Source organism: Arachis hypogaea, chromosome 11 (assembly GCF_003086295.3).
Source record: "Arachis hypogaea cultivar Tifrunner chromosome 11, arahy.Tifrunner.gnm2.J5K5, whole genome shotgun sequence".
NCBI lineage: Eukaryota > Viridiplantae > Streptophyta > Magnoliopsida > Fabales > Fabaceae > Arachis > Arachis hypogaea.
Window position 1 is genome coordinate 40,676,053 of NC_092046.1, and position 17,926 is coordinate 40,693,978.

A 17,926-nucleotide genomic window follows, 5' to 3' on the forward strand; every position below is an offset into this window, starting at 1 on the left:
ACACTACTACTTTAGTACCAATTAAATAGGCTCGAAATTTATCCAGAGCAAAAACAATAGCAAGAAGCTCTTTCTCAGTAGTAGTGTAATTAGACTGAGCTGTGTCTAAAGTCTTAGACGCATAAGCAATGACAAAAGGATCCTTACCTTCACGCTGAGCGAGCGCTGCTCCTACTGCATGGTTGGAAGCATCGCACATGATTTCGAATAGCTGGCTCCAGTCAGGTCCTCTCACAATTGGAGCTTGAGTCAGGGCGGTCTTTAGCTTGTCAAACGCTTATTTGCAATCCTCACTGAACTCGAACTCAATATCTTTCTGCAGTAATCTGGATAAGGGTAGTGCTACCTTACTGAAGTCCTTAATGAATCTCTGGTAAAAACCTGCATGGCCAAGGAACGAACGGACTTCCCTCACAGAGGAGGGGTAAGATAAACTAGAAATAACATCCACCTTTGCTGGATCTACAGAAATGCCTGTATTAGACACAACATGTCCTAGTACAATCCCTTGTTTAACCATAAAGTGACATTTTTCAAAATTCAATACAAGGTTTGTACTGACACATCTATCTAATACTCTAGATAAACTATCTAAGCAAAGGCTAAAGGAATCACCATAAACGATAAAATTATCCATAAAAACCTCCATACAGTCCTCAATAAGGTCAGAGAAAAGACTCATCATGCCCCTTTAGAAAGTAGCTGGTGCATTGCACAAGCCAAAGGGCATTCTCTTATAAGCATAAGACCTAAAAGGACATGTAAAAGTAGTCTTTTCATGATCTTCAGGAGTTATATGAATCTGGAAATAACCTGTGTAACCATCTAAAAAGTAATAATGTGATTTACCTGACAGGCGATCCAGCATTTGATCAATGAATGGAAGGGGGTAGTGATCCTTACGAGTGGCCTGGTTGAGGCACTTGTAATCAATGCAAACTCTCCATGCATTCTGTACTCTGGTTGCTATGAGTTCTCCATGCTTATTCTTCACTGTAGTGACTCCAGACTTCTTGGGTACCACTTGTACTGGACTTACCCATTCACTATCTAAGATAGGGTAGATGATATCTGCCTCAAGTAGTCTGGTCACATCCTTTTTGACAACCTCCAAGATAGTGGGATTTAGTCTTCTCTGGGGTTGACGAACATGCCTAGATCCCTCTTCTAAAAATATTCTGTGCTCACAAACTTGAGGGTTGATGCCTTCTATGTCTGCCAAGCTCCATCCAATTGCTCTTTTGTGTTTTCTCAGCACACTGAGTAGCTGTTCTTCTTGTTGGGAAGTGAGTTCCCTTGCAATAATAACTGGAAACTTTTGCTTGTCCTCAAGGTAAGCATACTTGAGGTGTGGAGGGAGGGACTTTAATTCCAATTTCTCCTCGTGGTCAGGCTCTGGATTATCCGGGGCTGGTGATAATGGCAAAGTGCCCTCATTGTCCTCTAAGAGTGTCCCCACACTTGGACTTTGTCCTGTGTACTTCTCTTCTAACTCTTCCTGGTGAACTTCAGCCACGGTTTCATCTATGATGTCACACTGGGAGATAGAATAATCATCCGGATAGTGCTCCATAGCTCCATTTAAACTGAACTTCACTATTCTGCCATCTATTTCAAAAGAATAAGTTCCAGAAAATGCGTCCAGCTTGAATTTTGAAGTCTTCAGGAATGGTCTTCCAAGCAGGATTGATGATGGCCTTCCTGAGTCATTAGGGGGCATTTCCAGAATGTAGAAGTCAATGGGAAATGTGAGCCCCTTAATGCTCATTAATACATCTTCAGCAACTCCAACCACTGTAATAATGCTTTTATCTGCTAACACAAAACGAGCTGCCGACCTTTTTAAGGGAGGGAGCCTCAAAGTATCATATATAGACAAAGGCATTATACTAACACATGCTCCTAGATCACACATGCAGTCAGAAAATATCACACCACCAATAGTACAATTAACCATACATGGACCTGGATCACTACACTTTTCAGGTATACCTCCCATTAAAGCAGATATAGAACTACCTAAAGGAATAGTTTCTAATTCATTAATTTTGTCTTTATGTATACATAAATCTTTTAGAAACTTTGCGTATTTAGGTACCTGCTGAATAACATCAAAAAGGGGAACAGTTACCTCAACCTTTTTGAATATTTCCACCATTTTGGGATCAAGTTCCATCTGCTTCCTGGGCTTCCTTGCAATTTGTGGAAATGGAATAGGGAGGGCATTTTCTGTAGCACCTGCATCCTTAGGTGCTTCATGTGGTTGAACTTCTTCTTCTTCAACCATGTCTTGTATTTCCTCTTCCTCTTCAGCATCCTCTACTTCTACCACCTCTTCAGCTGAGGCATGTTCTGATGGGATTGGCTCCTTCTGATTCCTCTCTTGCAGTGTGGTTCCGGACCTTAGGGTGATGGCATTGATGCCACCCTTTCAATTGGGTAAGGGTTGAGAAGGAATTCCACTAGAGCTTGCCTGTTGAGTGTTTGAGGTATTGGGTGGTGCCAGCTGAGAGATGAGAGCTTGTATAGCGGATGCTAGGCCATTAAGTGAACTTTCCATGTTCCTTTGTCCTTGTGCAATGGATTGAAGAGCATCGTCACTCGGAGAGGAATTAGATTGAGTGATCTGCGAAACTTGTTGTTGGTTGTGCTGTGGTCCTTGGGACTGCCTCAGGTGAGGTGCTCTGTAAGGTTGGTTCTGGTTCTGCTGCCTGTTGTTGTTATTATTCCACCTCTGATATCCTTGATTGTCTCTGCCTCCTTTATTATTGTTGTCCGTCCAATTCTAGTTAGAATTATCTCTCCAACCTTGGTTAGAACTGTCCTGCCATCCGTGGTTGTAACTGCCACCTTGATTGTACCCTTGGTTGGGGCGGTCATAGAAGTTATGAGTGGCTGCCACGGTGTTGTCTTCCTGCTAGAGCTGCGGACATTCATCAGTATAATGGCTGTAATCGGCACAGATCCCACACACTCTCTATGGGACTAACTGTTGGCTTTGCTGTGCTTGTTGTTGACTCAACTGCATCTGCTTCAGTAAGTTGGTCATTTCACATATACTCTGAGTCAGAGCAGTAGTTTTCTTGCTAGAAGATACCTCTGCAACAGCCTTTGACCGGCCTTGTTTCTGCCTGTGATTCCTTGTAGACTCAGCCAAGTCACTGATCAATTGCCATGCCTCATCAGTGGTCTTGTACTTTTTCATAGACCCATTGCTAGCACTTTCCAATGTGGTCTTATCTTGGGGCCTCATGCCCTGTGTGACGTAGCTGAGCAACACTATCTTGTCAATCATATGGTGGGGACATGCTTCTAGAAGGTTGTTGAAGCGCTCCCAGTATTCATGGAGAGTCTCGGATTTGTCCTGAACAATCATGGAAATGTCCTTCCTCGGTTTATCAGTAACTTCAGCTGGGAAGAATTTTTCCAAAAATTCTCTTCTAAGTGTATCCCAGTCAGAAACAGTTGCTTTGGGTTGAGTGTAGTACCACTCTCTCGCCTTTCCCTCAAGAGAGAATGGGAAATCTTTTAACAGAATAGAAGTTTCATCTGCACCATCGTACCTGACAGTAGAACAGGCTACTTGGAAATCTCTAAGGTACTTGATAGGCTCTTGAGCAGGTAAGCCATGAAACTTAGGCATCAAGGTGAGTAGTGCAGTCTTTATTTCAAAGTCTGTAGCCACTGTTGGGTGATGCGCTTGAAATGGTTGCATTGTGAAATCAGGGGCTTCAACCTCCTGGATAGTAACTCTTCTAGGTTCTGCCATGTCACCTGCACGTGAATCAACCGAATCAGTAGAAAGGGAGCTTGTTTCTTCTTCAAGTGACGTTTCAGATTCGCCCTCGGAGAGGACTAACTGACGCCGAGCTTGCCTTATACGTGAAATAGTTCTTTCAATCTCAGGATCAAATACTGGCAAGCTTGGATCAGGAAGTGAATGCGTCATTTAACGAAAGAAACATGTAGCTCATAGTAGCAAAAATAAAATAAAATGTAAATAAATAAATTTCAATCAATAACTTTGCACTCTATTGCAACTCCCCAGCAACGGCGCCAAAAATTGACGTGGCGAAAATTGGCGAGTTAAGAAATTGTTATAAGAGATACGTTGCAAGTACAGTTCTTAACCCGCCGAAAATCCACTTATCAATTTAGAAGGGGTTGTCACAAAATTAAAATTAAAATACTGGGAGTATGAATCCCAGGTCGTCGTCTCCCAACGAGTTGCAGAAAGGTGTGCTATTTTATTAATCAGATGTTGTCTAAAATGGTTTGAGTTGATAAACAGGAAATTAAATCAAAGAAATTATGTAATTTAAATAAAAACCTTGACTGGGAGTAGATTAGTTGGAAGCCCTATCCTTGATGGAGTTCTCCCAAGATTAAAATGATAATTGAAGGTTGTTCTGCTTAGTTATCCTTTACTAGGTAGAGGAAAGTCAAGCAAGTTGGAAGGCAATTTCTATTCACAAGTCCTAATCCTCTCCCTTGGGAAGGACTAGTGTCAGTGACTAGAGGGCGATCCAACAATAAACCCAATTACAATTTTTCTCTTGAGTAATCCAACTCAAGGTTTCCTTTCAATCATCTCCCAATCAAGTTATGGAACTACTCGCTCATTATGAATGTAAATTTCACAAAATAAGGAAGAGAAATACTGAAAGACATAATAAATAATAATTAAAAGGATCAATTAAAAATAAGAATAGTTCTTGTATAAATAAATTCTAGAAATAATCCAAGAGTAACACTGAGTAAATAAAGGACATGAAAGAGTAAGTGACAAGTAAGAAAACAAACTAGAATGACGAAGTCTTGACGGAGGTAAAAACTCTTCTCAATATCCCAATCCAAAAAAGAATAAAAACGAAATCCTAAGAACTATCAATGTGTAGAGAGAAAACTTAGAGGAGGAGTAAATTCAGATCTAAAAACTAAAACTATGCGGAATGAATGTTCTCTCCCGATCTCTGCATGTTCCCCAGCTCTAATTTGCTTTTCTGGGCCGAAAATTGGGTCAAAATAGGGCCCAAAATCGCCCCCAGCAAATTCTGCAGATCGCGCATGTCACGCGATCGCGTCATCTAGGCGTTCGCGTCATCCAGCGTTTTGCCTTGCCACGCGTGCGCGTCATCCACACCTTCGCGTCACTTGTGCAGTTTCCAATCCGCGCGGTCGTGTGAGCCATGCGTCCGCGTCACTGCAATTTCCTCCATGTCGCGCGGTCGCGCGAGCCATGCGTCCGCGTCACTTCTCGCTGGTCATCTCCTCAATTTCTTGTGTTCCTTCCATTTTTGCAAGCTTCCTTTCTAATCTCCAAGTCATTCATGCCCTATAAAGCCTGAAACACTTAACACACATATCACGGCATCGAATGGAATAAAGGAGAATTAAAAATACAAAATTAAAAGTCTCTAGGAAGCAAGTTTTCAATCATGAAGTATTTTTGGGAAGGAATTGTAAATACGTGCTAATTTAATGAATAAGGGGATAAAGATATGATAAAACCACTCAATTAAGCACAATATAAACCATAAAATAATGGTTTATCAATGCCGTTGCCGGGGATTGATTTTGTATTGACAATAATTAAATTAGAGGATAACTAGCTTGAACATTTTTCTTTTCTTTTGTTAATTAGTTTCAATTTCAACTGTTATTTGTTATTCTCTATCATGTAAGTTGTTTTTCCTTGTTTTTTCATCCACTAAATGTTTGTAATATTGCCTCACTAAGAATCCCTCATTTATGACAATGGAGACTCCAATTTCTTTTGGTGATTATTGTTTGAGACAGAGCATTTTGCAGGAAAGAAAGGAGTATCCATCATATTTTAGTCAATCAAATTTCATAGGGTACTTTCCAGAGCCACAACATAGTTCATACTATTATGATAACTACAGAAATTTTGGCTTGGGAAGGGATTTTAATGCTGCATACCCCATTCATTAAGGACTATCACTCCGTAATTGTTCAACTGATGCATCTCCACAAAATCTTCTAGAATTTGCAATAGAAGAACTCTCCAAGAGATACCTCTTCATTGCCCAAGTCAGTGAGTTTTTAAGGCAAAATGTAAGAGAGGTGATTGAAGATATGGAAATCTCAAGGAGAAATCAAGAAGAGCAAATGAGACAATTGGCACAACATTTTGTTGAGGAACTGACGGCGAGAATTGTCATCGGTCTAGATTTTCTCTTATAGAAAAGAATTACTTCGTTGTAAGCATAGCTCCAAACCAACAAACAACTCTCGCATCAAATTTAAATTGGTTTTGCCACAAGTACAAACCCCAATGAAAATTAACCAAAGTATTTAGACTCCGGATCGTCTCACAAGGAATTGCGATAAAGTGATCAATTATTGGCTATGAAGATGTAAGGGGGTTTGGTTGATAAAGGGGCAAGAATTTAAATGGCAAGAAAAGTAAAGAGAGCAATTAAAGAAAGCAATCAATAAAAAGAGACATTCATGGCAAGGATTGAGATCATAGGCTTTCCATCCTAGTCACTAATAACAATAATTAACAAGAATTTATCTTATTTCGTCATCTCCAATATTGGAAGAAGGTGTAAGTTATCTTCCATGAGAGAAAGTCAAACAAGTCTAGTTAATCTCAATCCAAAAATCCTAACCAACCTACTAATGGAATAAGCAAGAGATTAGAGTCAATGGAAATAATATTAACTAACAACTCTAGATCACCAACATGAGTTGGGTATTCATGACTCAAGATTACCTAATTACTCTTTCCAAGCCAAGAATGCTCAAGATCTACTCTAACATCCAACCAAGCATTTTGTCAAACACTTGGAAGGTATCAAAGGAAAGCATAATAAATGTGCAAGAATAACAAAATCTAACAACTATCAATTGCAAGAAAAGTAAATCAACAACTCAAATCATCAATAAAAAGAACATCAAATATTAAATTTCATTAAAAGGGATTCAAATCCAACATGAGTGCATGAACATAAAAGAGGCATAAAAGTAAAATTAACATCACAAACTAAGAGAATGAAGGTGTAGAAGCAAGAATTCATAAAGGAAACAAGATGAAATCAAGTAATCAAAGCTAGATCTAATAGAAATTAACCTAATTCTAACCTAATTCTAGAGAGAAGAGGGAGCTTCTCTCTCTAGAAAACTAACTAAAGGCTCATGTTGACTAACTAAGTGCTCCCCCCCCCTTTGCTCAATCTTCAATTCTGTATCAAATACCCTCAGAAACAAGTTGGATTTGGGCATGGGCAACTCAGAAATCACCCCCAGCATTTTGCCTTTAAGTGAGTCACGTGCGAGCATCGATGCGTACGCGTGGGTCACGCGTGCGTGTCACTTGGCAAAATTACTATCCACGCGTACGTGTCATGTGCGCGTACGCGTCGCCATGCAACTTCACTTCTACGCGTGCGCGTCTGCTGCGCGTGCGCGTGGGTTGATGTACTCCAAATCCTTGTTTCCTCTTGCATTCTCCACTTTATATGCTTTTCTCCTCATTTCTTCCATCCAATACTTGCCTTATGGACCTGAAATCACTCAACAAACACATCAAGGCATCGAATGAAATTAAAGTGAATTAAAATCACCAATTTAAGGGACTAAAAAGCATGTTTTTACACTTAAGCACAATTTAAGGGAGAATTACAAAACCATGCTATTTCATTGAATAAATGTGGGAAAAGGTGATAAATTTCCCTGAAATAAGCACAAGATAAACCACAAAGGGTTTATCAAACCTCCCCACACTTAAACTAAGCATGTCCTCATGCTAAAATCAAGAAAGAAGCAAAGGGGTATCAACATTTATGCAATGTAAACTAGCTATATACAATCTATCTATATGTAATCTATCTACATGAATGCAATTGCTTGGTCAAAATAAATCAATCTCCAAGAATACATGTACAAGTACAAGGGCTAAAGCAATAGTAATCAAAGCAAACCCACAATTGAATTGAATCATTGAAAGACTTTACAAACTTGCAAGAAAAGATGATCATGGGTGGAAACATGTAATTGAGCGATCGAACCCTCACCGGATGAGTATCCGCTCTAGTTACTCAAGTGTATGGAGTTGATTCACTCAATTCTCCCCTAATAATGCTTTTCCAAGATTTGTTTTTCATCTAACAATCAACAATTACTTCATGTATGCATACAAATATCATGAGGACTTTCTCATAGGTTGTAATGGGGCTAGGGTCAAGGTAAGATGCATATGATCAAGTGAGCTTGAAATTTGAATCTTTGATTAACTTAAACTTCCCACCTAACCTATATAACAACCTATACAATTCAAAGCTAGCCTAACTACCCGTTCTTCACTTTTTTCATACGCTCATACATTCTCTTTGATCACAACTCATATAAATTAATTTTTATTGAACTTTGAACTTTGGGGGCATTTTTGTCCCCTTTTTATTGCTTTTCTTTTTGTTTCTTTTTTTTTATTTTTTTCTTTTTGTTTTTCTCATTAAATTTTTTTTCAAACTAAAATATACACAAAAGCATCAATGCATATGGTTTAAACATAATTGATACATGAGTATGTACCCAATTCCCATAATTTTCAACAAAACTACAAAATACACTTTTATCCCAACCAATGTTCCCAACTTTCCCAAACTTACATGATGAGCACTTTCACTAGCCTAAGCTAATCAAAGATCCAAACAAGGAACATTTATTATTTTTCACTTAGGTTTGTGATGTGCTATAATTAAGAACAAATAGGTTAAGCATAGGCTCAAAATTGGCTAACAATGGAAGATAAAAGGTAAGGCTATTTGGGTAAGTGAGCTATTTGAATAATGGCATCAATCATATAAATGCATATATACATAGAATAATGGACATAAAGAATCAAACAAATCAAGGATTACAATCATAGGAAGAGAATGATGCACACAAGAATAAAAGTAGGTGGTTATATGATGTAACCACACAATTAGGCTCAAATCTCACATGCTTGTGTTCTTAGCTCAAAAATCATGTTCCACAATGTATAATTCAAGCAAGTTCTAAAAAATTTTTTTCAATCAATTGGGGTATCCTATAGATAAAAATCCTTGGAGAATCTCATTATTTAACTACGCTTATTATATACATATGCAAAATAAGAAAATGCAACTAAAATTCCTAAGAGTCATAAAAATGAAATGCAAAAGTGTTGGGATTAGAAACTTATCACCCAAAAACGGCGACTGGTCGGACGACCTCCCCTAACTTAAAAGTTTACACCGTCCTCGGTGCACTCAAAGATGAGTGAGGGGGTACGACGACTCTTTGGGTTGCCACCTTCAGCTGGTGAGTCAACCGGTGCTGCGTGTTCTTCCTTCCGCTTCCATTTTTGCTTGTGGTGCATTAGTCATGAAAAATAGAAAATAGCACCGTAAGATAAGAGAGTAAAAAGCAAGAAAGCATAAATTATTGGAAGGAGGTAAATCACTAGAATAAAGTGAGTGAATTAGTGTGACATTGATGAAAGATAGGTGTGTAGGTTCTAAGATGCATGCGGTCTAGAACATACACTGGCACAAAGAGAACTATATCACAATTACATAAAAAGGAACATGCACTTCACTCATCCTAATGTGCTTGAGATGCTCTAAACTTGTAGGATAAGACAACCAAACAAGCAATAAAGAAGCATGAAAGCATTCAAGCCAAAAGTCAAGCAATTGTGAAATTGGATAATGAATGGACATTGATTGATGTGTAAGTTAACTTAGTAAACAAAATGGTACATGAAGCTAACACAACAATCAATGATACATATTGAAGTTGTTGCAATACCTAAGTGACATAGAGGTGGAACACATGAGTACTATGGAACTTAGAGAAAAGAATATAGAAGTGAAAATCGATCACATAGCAAGCAAGGTCCACTAAGCTTGAAAAGCTCAAAAATATGTCACTAGGTAAGCTTTCGATCCAATTCCTCAACCGCACAATCTCAATGCATGAAAATAGGTGATGTAAATAAGGGTCAATCATGAATAAGCAACACCTAAGAAACAATGCATCGATAGTGTACATTTGCCTAACAATAGATGATGAATGCATGGTGGCCAAAACATGCAATTCAAAGAGTTAAGATGCATGAAAGCAATGTAACATGTACTTGGTATTCAAAAACATTAAGCGTGAAAAGTTCCAAACCAAGTAACCAAATACAACCTCAACAAAGAAATCCAACAATGACAATTAACAACAATGATGTTAAACTAATATCTTATTAGTAATAAGCAGCAGTAAACAGTAAACAAGAATAGTAACCCAACACATATAATGGAAAATAAAAATTAAACAAAAATTGAACTAACTAACTAAATAAAAGGAATGGTGTTATATGGTGTTTGGTAGTGTTGGATGATGTTTGAAGGGTGGAAAAAAGAAGAGAAGAGAGAAGAAGGAAAGAAATGGAAAGAAGAGAAGAAAAGAAGATGGTTGATGCAGGGCAGCCCACGCGTAGGCGTCAGTGACGCGTGCGCGTAGAGTGGTGAAATGGGCGCGACGCGTACGCGTGAAGCACGTGTGCGCATCGATGGGTTATTTCCAGAGCGACGCGTACGCGTCACGTACACTTACGCGTGGGTTGGCTTATGCATTTCGCACAGTGTGCACGCGCTGTTCGCAAAACTCTCGGGAAAATGGCTGGAAAGTGGAAATATGCAATCCACGCGTACGCGTGCATGGCGCGGGCGCGTGGATGGTCAAGAATACTTGGGTCACGCGTACGCGTGGAGTGCGTGTACGCGTAGATGGTGCTCTGTTTTTCAAAATTTTTCCATGTTTTTGCACCAAACCAAGCATTCCAAACCTCCAAACGGCTACCAAAACATCATAAAACCTTATTTAACCTACTAGAATCTCAAATAAACTCAAGTAATTAAACAAAACATGAAATTAAACCTAAATTACCAATATTTACAAAGAGAAAAAATGAAAGATGTTATCATGGTGGGGTGTCTCCCACCTAGCACTTTTGTTTATTGTCCTTAAGTTGGACTTATGGGGAGCTTCTCATCAGGGTGGCTTATGCTTGAATCCATCCTTGAACATCCACCAACGCTTGGACTTCCATTGTGCTTCATCATTGAAAGTTAATAACTCTAAGCTTTGATGGAGTTCTTCACAACCCATGGGCTCCCAAAGTTGATCCTCCTTTTGTAAGCTGGGGTCCCATACTTTGTTCTCACACCCATCTTCAATTTGATCACTTTGATTCCGTCCGGGTGCTAAGCAAGCGGAATTCTCATGAAGGCACCAAACTACCCTCCTAGACCCATCCAATTGAGCACTACACCAATCTATGCTCCTCAATTTTGAGCTTCCCACCATAATGAGCCTAGACTTACAACGTCAACCACTAAATATTCTCCTCTTACGCTTGATTCCATAAAGCGCCCTAAGTTGGCCATCCGTTTCAAGAATGCCATATTCAAGTGGGATAACAAAGCTAAGAGTTAGAAGTTTTACCCACTCAAATAAAGGAGTAGACGACAACCTAGGTGGAGGAGTTCCCAACGGTCTTGACAAAGCACGCTCCACTCTCGTCCATCCTCTTCTAGAGGTTTCCACCACTTGGCACGGTGCTTCAAGCTCTACCTCTTGCCAAACTTCCTCAAGTTCATATACTTCTTCACCAAATTCTTCTATCTCTTCCCCATCACTCAAATCATAAATAGGAGGTTTAGTAAAATCTACCTCCTCATCAATTCCAAGCATAGTGGGAAAGGACTCATCAAGCTCAAAAGGATCATATGTTGATGCGGAATCATCATAGATAGGAGGGCTTGTTGCTTGTACCACTTCTTCCACTTCTCCAATCACATTGTGCCTTAGAGGCTGTGCACTCTCCTCCTTGACACCAATTTCGCACTTCATGGGAGAAGGTTCCTCCACTTGAGATTCCTCTATGTACTCAACATATCCTAAATACCCAACCACTACTTCCTCTTGTTCAATAATCTCTACCTCCTCTTCTTGTTGCATTTCTTGTTTTAACTCCTCTTCTTCACCTTGGAGCTCCAAAATTACCTCTTTGCTAAGCTCTTTGGTTGCTTCTTCATATTCAACAATGGGAGTGCCTTGATCGCATAGGCTTAGGTGGGATGAGACCATGTTGCTAACGGCTTCCGCTATGATAGCCATCTTGGCTTCTAGCTCCTTGAACGGTTCTTCATGATGCGTACACCTAGCTAGAAGTTCTTGTTGCTCTTGTATTAGGTCTTCCGATGAAGGTAGTTGTGAAAGAGAGGGTTCATTGTTTGAGGGAAAGGCATTGTAGTTGGAAGGTGGTTCATATTGGTGAAAGTCTTGAGGTGGTGTATATGGAATTTGTGGTTCTTGGGAGTATTGGTGTTGGAATGGTGGTGGCTCTAGATATGGTTCATATGGTGGTTGATATGGTGTGTATGAGTTAGGATCATGTGGAGGTGAATAGTGGTATGAGGCTTGTGAGTATGGTGGAGGGCTATATTGATGAGGGGGTTCATATGTATGTGGTGGTTGTGGTTGACAATCACAATAAGGGTCATCACATACATTAGATTGGTATGCATTAGGATTTGGATTGTACCCATAAGAATCCGAAGAGTAAACATGTTGGGGTGGCGCTTGAATGGCTTGAATGGCATAAAATGCCTTTTGGTCCTTGCACATCTCCATGAGGAGAGTAGTCATGTCCCCGATCACTCTTGCCAAACTCGATTCGGAAGGAGATTGTTGCCACGAAGGTTGTCCATAAGCTTGGGGCTCCTCCCACCTTTGATTTTCAAATCCTTGATGCACATCCTCATTGAAGCTTCCATTTCCTAAAACATAGTTTGAACCACACTCATAGCCAAAGTGATGAGAATTCATGGTGATAAGAGAAAACAAAAATAAATTCTAACAAAAAACAAAGAGAGCAAAATCCTAAAACTAGCAAAAACCAACAAACAAACCAAAAATCAAGCTATTCACAACATATACAATAGCCAATAACGTAGCACCATTGTAATTCCCCAGCAACGGCGCCATAAATTTGACGGCGAAAATTGTCGTCGATCTAGATTTTCTCTTATAAAAAAGAATTACTTCGTTGTAAGCATAGCTCCAAACCAACAAACAACTCTCGCATCAAATTTAAATTGGTTCTACCACAAGTACAAACCCCAATGAAAATTAACCGAAGTATTTAGACTCCGGGTCGTCTCACAAAGAATTGCGATAAAGTGATCAATTATAGGCTATGAAGATGCAAGGGGGTTTGGTTAATAAAAGGGCAAGAATTTAAATGGCAAGAAAAGTAAAGAGAGCAATTAAAGAAAGATATCAATAAAAAGAGACATTCATGGCAAAAATTGAGATCATAGGCTTTCCATCCTAGTCACTAATAACAATAATTAACAAGAATTTATCTTATTTCGTCATCTCCAATATTGGAAGAAGGTGTAAGTTATCTTCCATGAAAGAAAGTCAAACAAGACTAGTTAATCTCAATCCAAAAATCCTAACCAACTTACTAATGGAATTAGCAAGAGATTAGAGTCAATGGAAATAATATTAACTAACAACTCTAGATCACCAACATGAGTTGACTCAATATTACCTAATTACTCTTTCCAAGCCAAGAATGCTCAAGATCTACTCTAACATCCAACCAAGCATTTTGTCAAACACTTGGAAGGTATCAAAGGAAAGCATAATAAATGTGCAAGAATAACAAAATCTAACAACTATCAATTGCAAGAAAAGTAAATCAACAACTCAAATCATCAATAAAAAGAACATCAAATATTAAATTTCATTAAAAGGGATTCAAATCCAACATGAGTGCATGAACATAAAAGAGGCATAAAAGTAAAATTAACATCACAAACTAAGAGAATGAAGGTGTAGAAGCAAGAATTCATAAAGGAAACAAGATGAAATCAAGTAATCAAAGCTAGATCTAATAGAAATTAACCTAATCCTAACCTAATTCTAGAGAGAAGAGGGAGCTTCTCTCTCTAGAAAACTAACTAAAGGCTCATGTTGACTAACTAAGTGCTCCACCCCCCCTTTGCTCAATCTTCAATTCTGCATCAAATACCCTCAGAAACAAGTTGGATTTGGGCATGGGCAGCAAAGAAATCACCCCCAGCGTTTTGCCTTTAAGTGAGTCATGTGCGAGCATCGACACATACGCGTGGGTCACGCGTGCGTGTCACTTGGAAAAATTACTATCCACGCGTACGTGTCATGTGCGCGTACGCATCGCCATGCAACTTAACTTCCACGCGTGCGCGTCTGCTGCGCGTGTGCATGGGTTGATGTACTCCAAATCCTTGTTTCCTCATGCATTCTCCACTTTGTATGCTTTTCTCCTCATTTCTTCCATCCAATACTTGCCTTATGGACCTGAAATCACTCAACAAACACATCAAGGCATCGAATGGAATTAAAGTGAATTAAAATCACCAATTTAAGGGCCTAAAAAGCATGTTTTTACACTTAAGCACAATTTAAGGGAGAATTACAAAACCATGCTATTTCATTGAATAAATGTGGGAAAGGTGATAAAATCTCCTAAAATAAGCACAAGATAAACCACAAATTGGGGTTTATCAGGAACCAACCTATGTCTTCCCTTGGCCAGGGGAAGAATATCATGCCATCAGTCTAAGGAGTGGAGAAGTGCTTAATGAGAGTGAAAATGAGGAGTTGGTAGAGCAAGTGAAAGAGATCCTTGTACCAAATGAGCCACCAGTCCAACAATTCCTTGATGAAAAAGATGCTCCAACTATCCAACAATACCAAAGCCTTGAGATCAAAGATGTGAAGGCGGTAAATACAAGCACCAAAAGGAGGATTGTGACCGAAAAATAAAGGACCATATCCATGAAGAAGAGAAGGTCAACGAACAATCCACCCCCTTATCCAACAAGCAAGTTCACTCAAGCGAATCACAAAAGAAAGCTTGCTGGGAAGAGACACTCAAAACAAAGGGCAGTAACCGGTCCCTCTTTCCACTTGAGGTCATTCCTCTTAACAAACTAGAAAAAGAGGAAGAAATTCATGATCAAAATGTCAAGCTAATGACATTAAAAGAGCGCTTGTTGGGAGGCAACCCAACTAGAGATAACTCTCTTTTCTTTTCTTAGTTATTTCAATAAAAGAGTTAAGTGGATTTCTCTGTATTGCAAGGAGCTAAGTTTGGTGTTGCACACCAAAGTAATTCTGGGGTCAATGTGTAATTCTAAGTTTGGTGTTCCACCACAGATTTCATTTAAAAACACATTGCAACCCTCTTATGACTAGTCACTGATTCCAAACAATCAGAAAAACTACTTAACAAATGCTTAAATTCTAGTTCATAGTTGTTTTCTTAATAAAAGCACATGAAGTTCTCTGCATATATTCAATCTGCTACATTAGGCAAGGAACTAAGTTTGGTGTTTACATACCAATTTAAGTTTAGAAAATCACAAGCATACATGCATGCTAACTATTTCTTAAGTTCTTGGGGAACAAGCAACTTCCAATAATTTTGTAGGAATTTAATCAATCTCTTGGAAGAACTATGCACCATCATCCAAGGAGACAAAGAAGGATATAAGAGCTATGGATGATGATGAGAAGGAAGAAACAAAGAAGACACCAAGAGGTTGTATTGATATTTAACTATTTCTGGTTTGTAGTGCTTTAATTGGAAGCGCAATTGTACCCATGTTGAATTGTGTCTTATTAGTTATGAGTCAATTGCTGTTTGTTTGTTTTGAAATTGTTATGGCTTGCTAGCCTAAGTACTGGCTTCATTTTCATCATGCTTGAATTGTATGTTGTGTCCTTGAGCTTAATAAAAGGAATTATGAGAATTTGCTGTGAAAGACAAGAGTGAAATCCAATGTGAAGAATAAAGTCTTAGTGTTGTGGTGGTGTTTGCTAGCTAAGTTGGTTTATCAATAAGGTACAAGGCTAAGATATCTCTTGAATTATGAGCTTGAAGTGCATTCTATGAGACTTAAATTAATTAATAAAATCCTAAAAAGAGAAAAAGAAAATGAAAAAGAAAGAAAAGAGCAGAAAATAAAGCTAGGCACTAATAGTTTAAACCTTGAGGCATGTGTCTGTGGTGTTTTTTGTGCAGGGATCTGCTTGGATGAGTAAGTTCTTAGGAGTGCTTTATCACTTGACAACTTGGGGTAACTAACCCGGGATTGTCAATTGAAAGTCCACTATCAAGAGCAACCTTGTCACAAAATATTTAGCAACCCAAAGAGGTGCTGGACACCAAGGTCTAAGGAATGAATAACAAACCATGTGCCTGTGGTGTGTATGTGCTGAGGAGAGACTTGGGTGATTAAGTCCTTAGGGGTATTTTAACAATTAGCACCTTGAACTAACTGGTTCAGGAGTGTTGGCTGAAAGCCTATCCTAAAGAGTTGTCTCAGCACAAAACACTTAGCTGCAGAAAGTAATAAGCTCTAAAGAAGAAAAGAAAAATAGAGAAGTTTAAGGATCAAGAATAAAAGTCTCATAGAAGGCAATAGAGTGATAATTCAAGAGCATATGAGAGCCTAGAAACCATCAAGAACATAAACCTAAAGTGCCATGCATGAAACTCCATGAACCAAGGATTGAATTCTCTGAATAAGGACTTGTATCTCTTGTATTTTCATTCTATTCCTCTTATGTTCTATCACTTGCTTGAGGACAAGCAAGATTTAAGTTTGGTATTGTGATGCCAGTACATCTTGGCTAGTTTTACAAGCCATTTTTAGTTTGTTTTAGAGTAGTTTCATGCATTTCTTAGGTAATAAGTAAGTATTTGGATGAGAATTCTATACATGCCTTGATTCAATCAAACATTGTTAATTTGATGTATTTTCATGAGATTTATGCTAGTTTTTATTGTCTATTATGAATGATGCAAAATCTTGTGAAATTAGCAAGGCTTTGATGCATGTGTTTGGTTGAGATAAGTGGAAAGAAGCAGAGAAAGAGCAAGGAAAGGGGGCAAGGCAACGTTCTGCAAGCATTTAGTGCCAACATTGGAGGAAACGTTGGTAAACCAACATAAACTCCAACGTTTTTCAATACAGTGTGCTTTCTGGAAATTTGAAAAATTAGCTGCGATGCGTACACGTGGGTGACGCGCACGCGTGGAAAGGCCAACGTTGGAGGGAACGTTGGCGAGCCAATGTTAAGTCCAACGGCTGTGATGAGGCTTCCAAATCTGGAATTGGGAAAATTTGAGGCGACGCATACGCGTCCATGACGCCTACGCGTGGATGAGAATTTCGGCCTTGCACGCGAACGCCTAAGCAACGCATACGCGCAAAAAAACCTGTTCGACGCGTACGCGTGGGCCATGTGCACGCGTGGATGCACAAACGTTGGTGCACCAATGTTGAGTCAAACGTTGCTGGCAAAGCCCAGAATTAATTTTTTTTCAAGCAACGTTTGACCCAACGTTCCTCTACAAACGTGATCATCAATGTTAAGGCTAATTCCATTCCAAATTACACCTATGCAGAGTAGAATGTTAGTGCCAATGTCCATTATCAATTACTAAAGAATCATTCCTAACTACTTCAGCCAAGGCCCACATCCAAGTACTTGATCCAATTGAAGATGAGAAAGAAGAGTATAAATAGAAGAATTGTGGAAGATTGAAGGGAGCTCTCTGGGAGGCCTTTAGGGGGCTCTAGGAGTTCAGAACTCTGATTTTCATTTTCTCTGCATTGTCTTTTAGTTTTATGTATTTTTCTTTTCTTTTCTTTTTCTGTTTGGGGTTGGACAAATTGAGATCTGAAATTATACTCTCTACAATTTACTTCTGCAATGTATTTTTCAATTTCCATTTCCATTTCCAGAGCTATGAACAACTAAACCCCTTTCATTGGGTTAGGGAGCTCTGTTGTAATTCAATGGATCAATATTAGTTTTC

General features: G+C 38.9%; 1 protein-coding gene across 1 annotated transcript in view; it reads left to right on the top strand.

Moving 5' to 3' along the window:
- LOC140176096 (uncharacterized) overlaps nucleotides 1–17,926 on the top strand; it is a 31,457-nt gene that overhangs the window by 9,920 nt on the left and 3,611 nt on the right. The window lies entirely within an intron of this gene.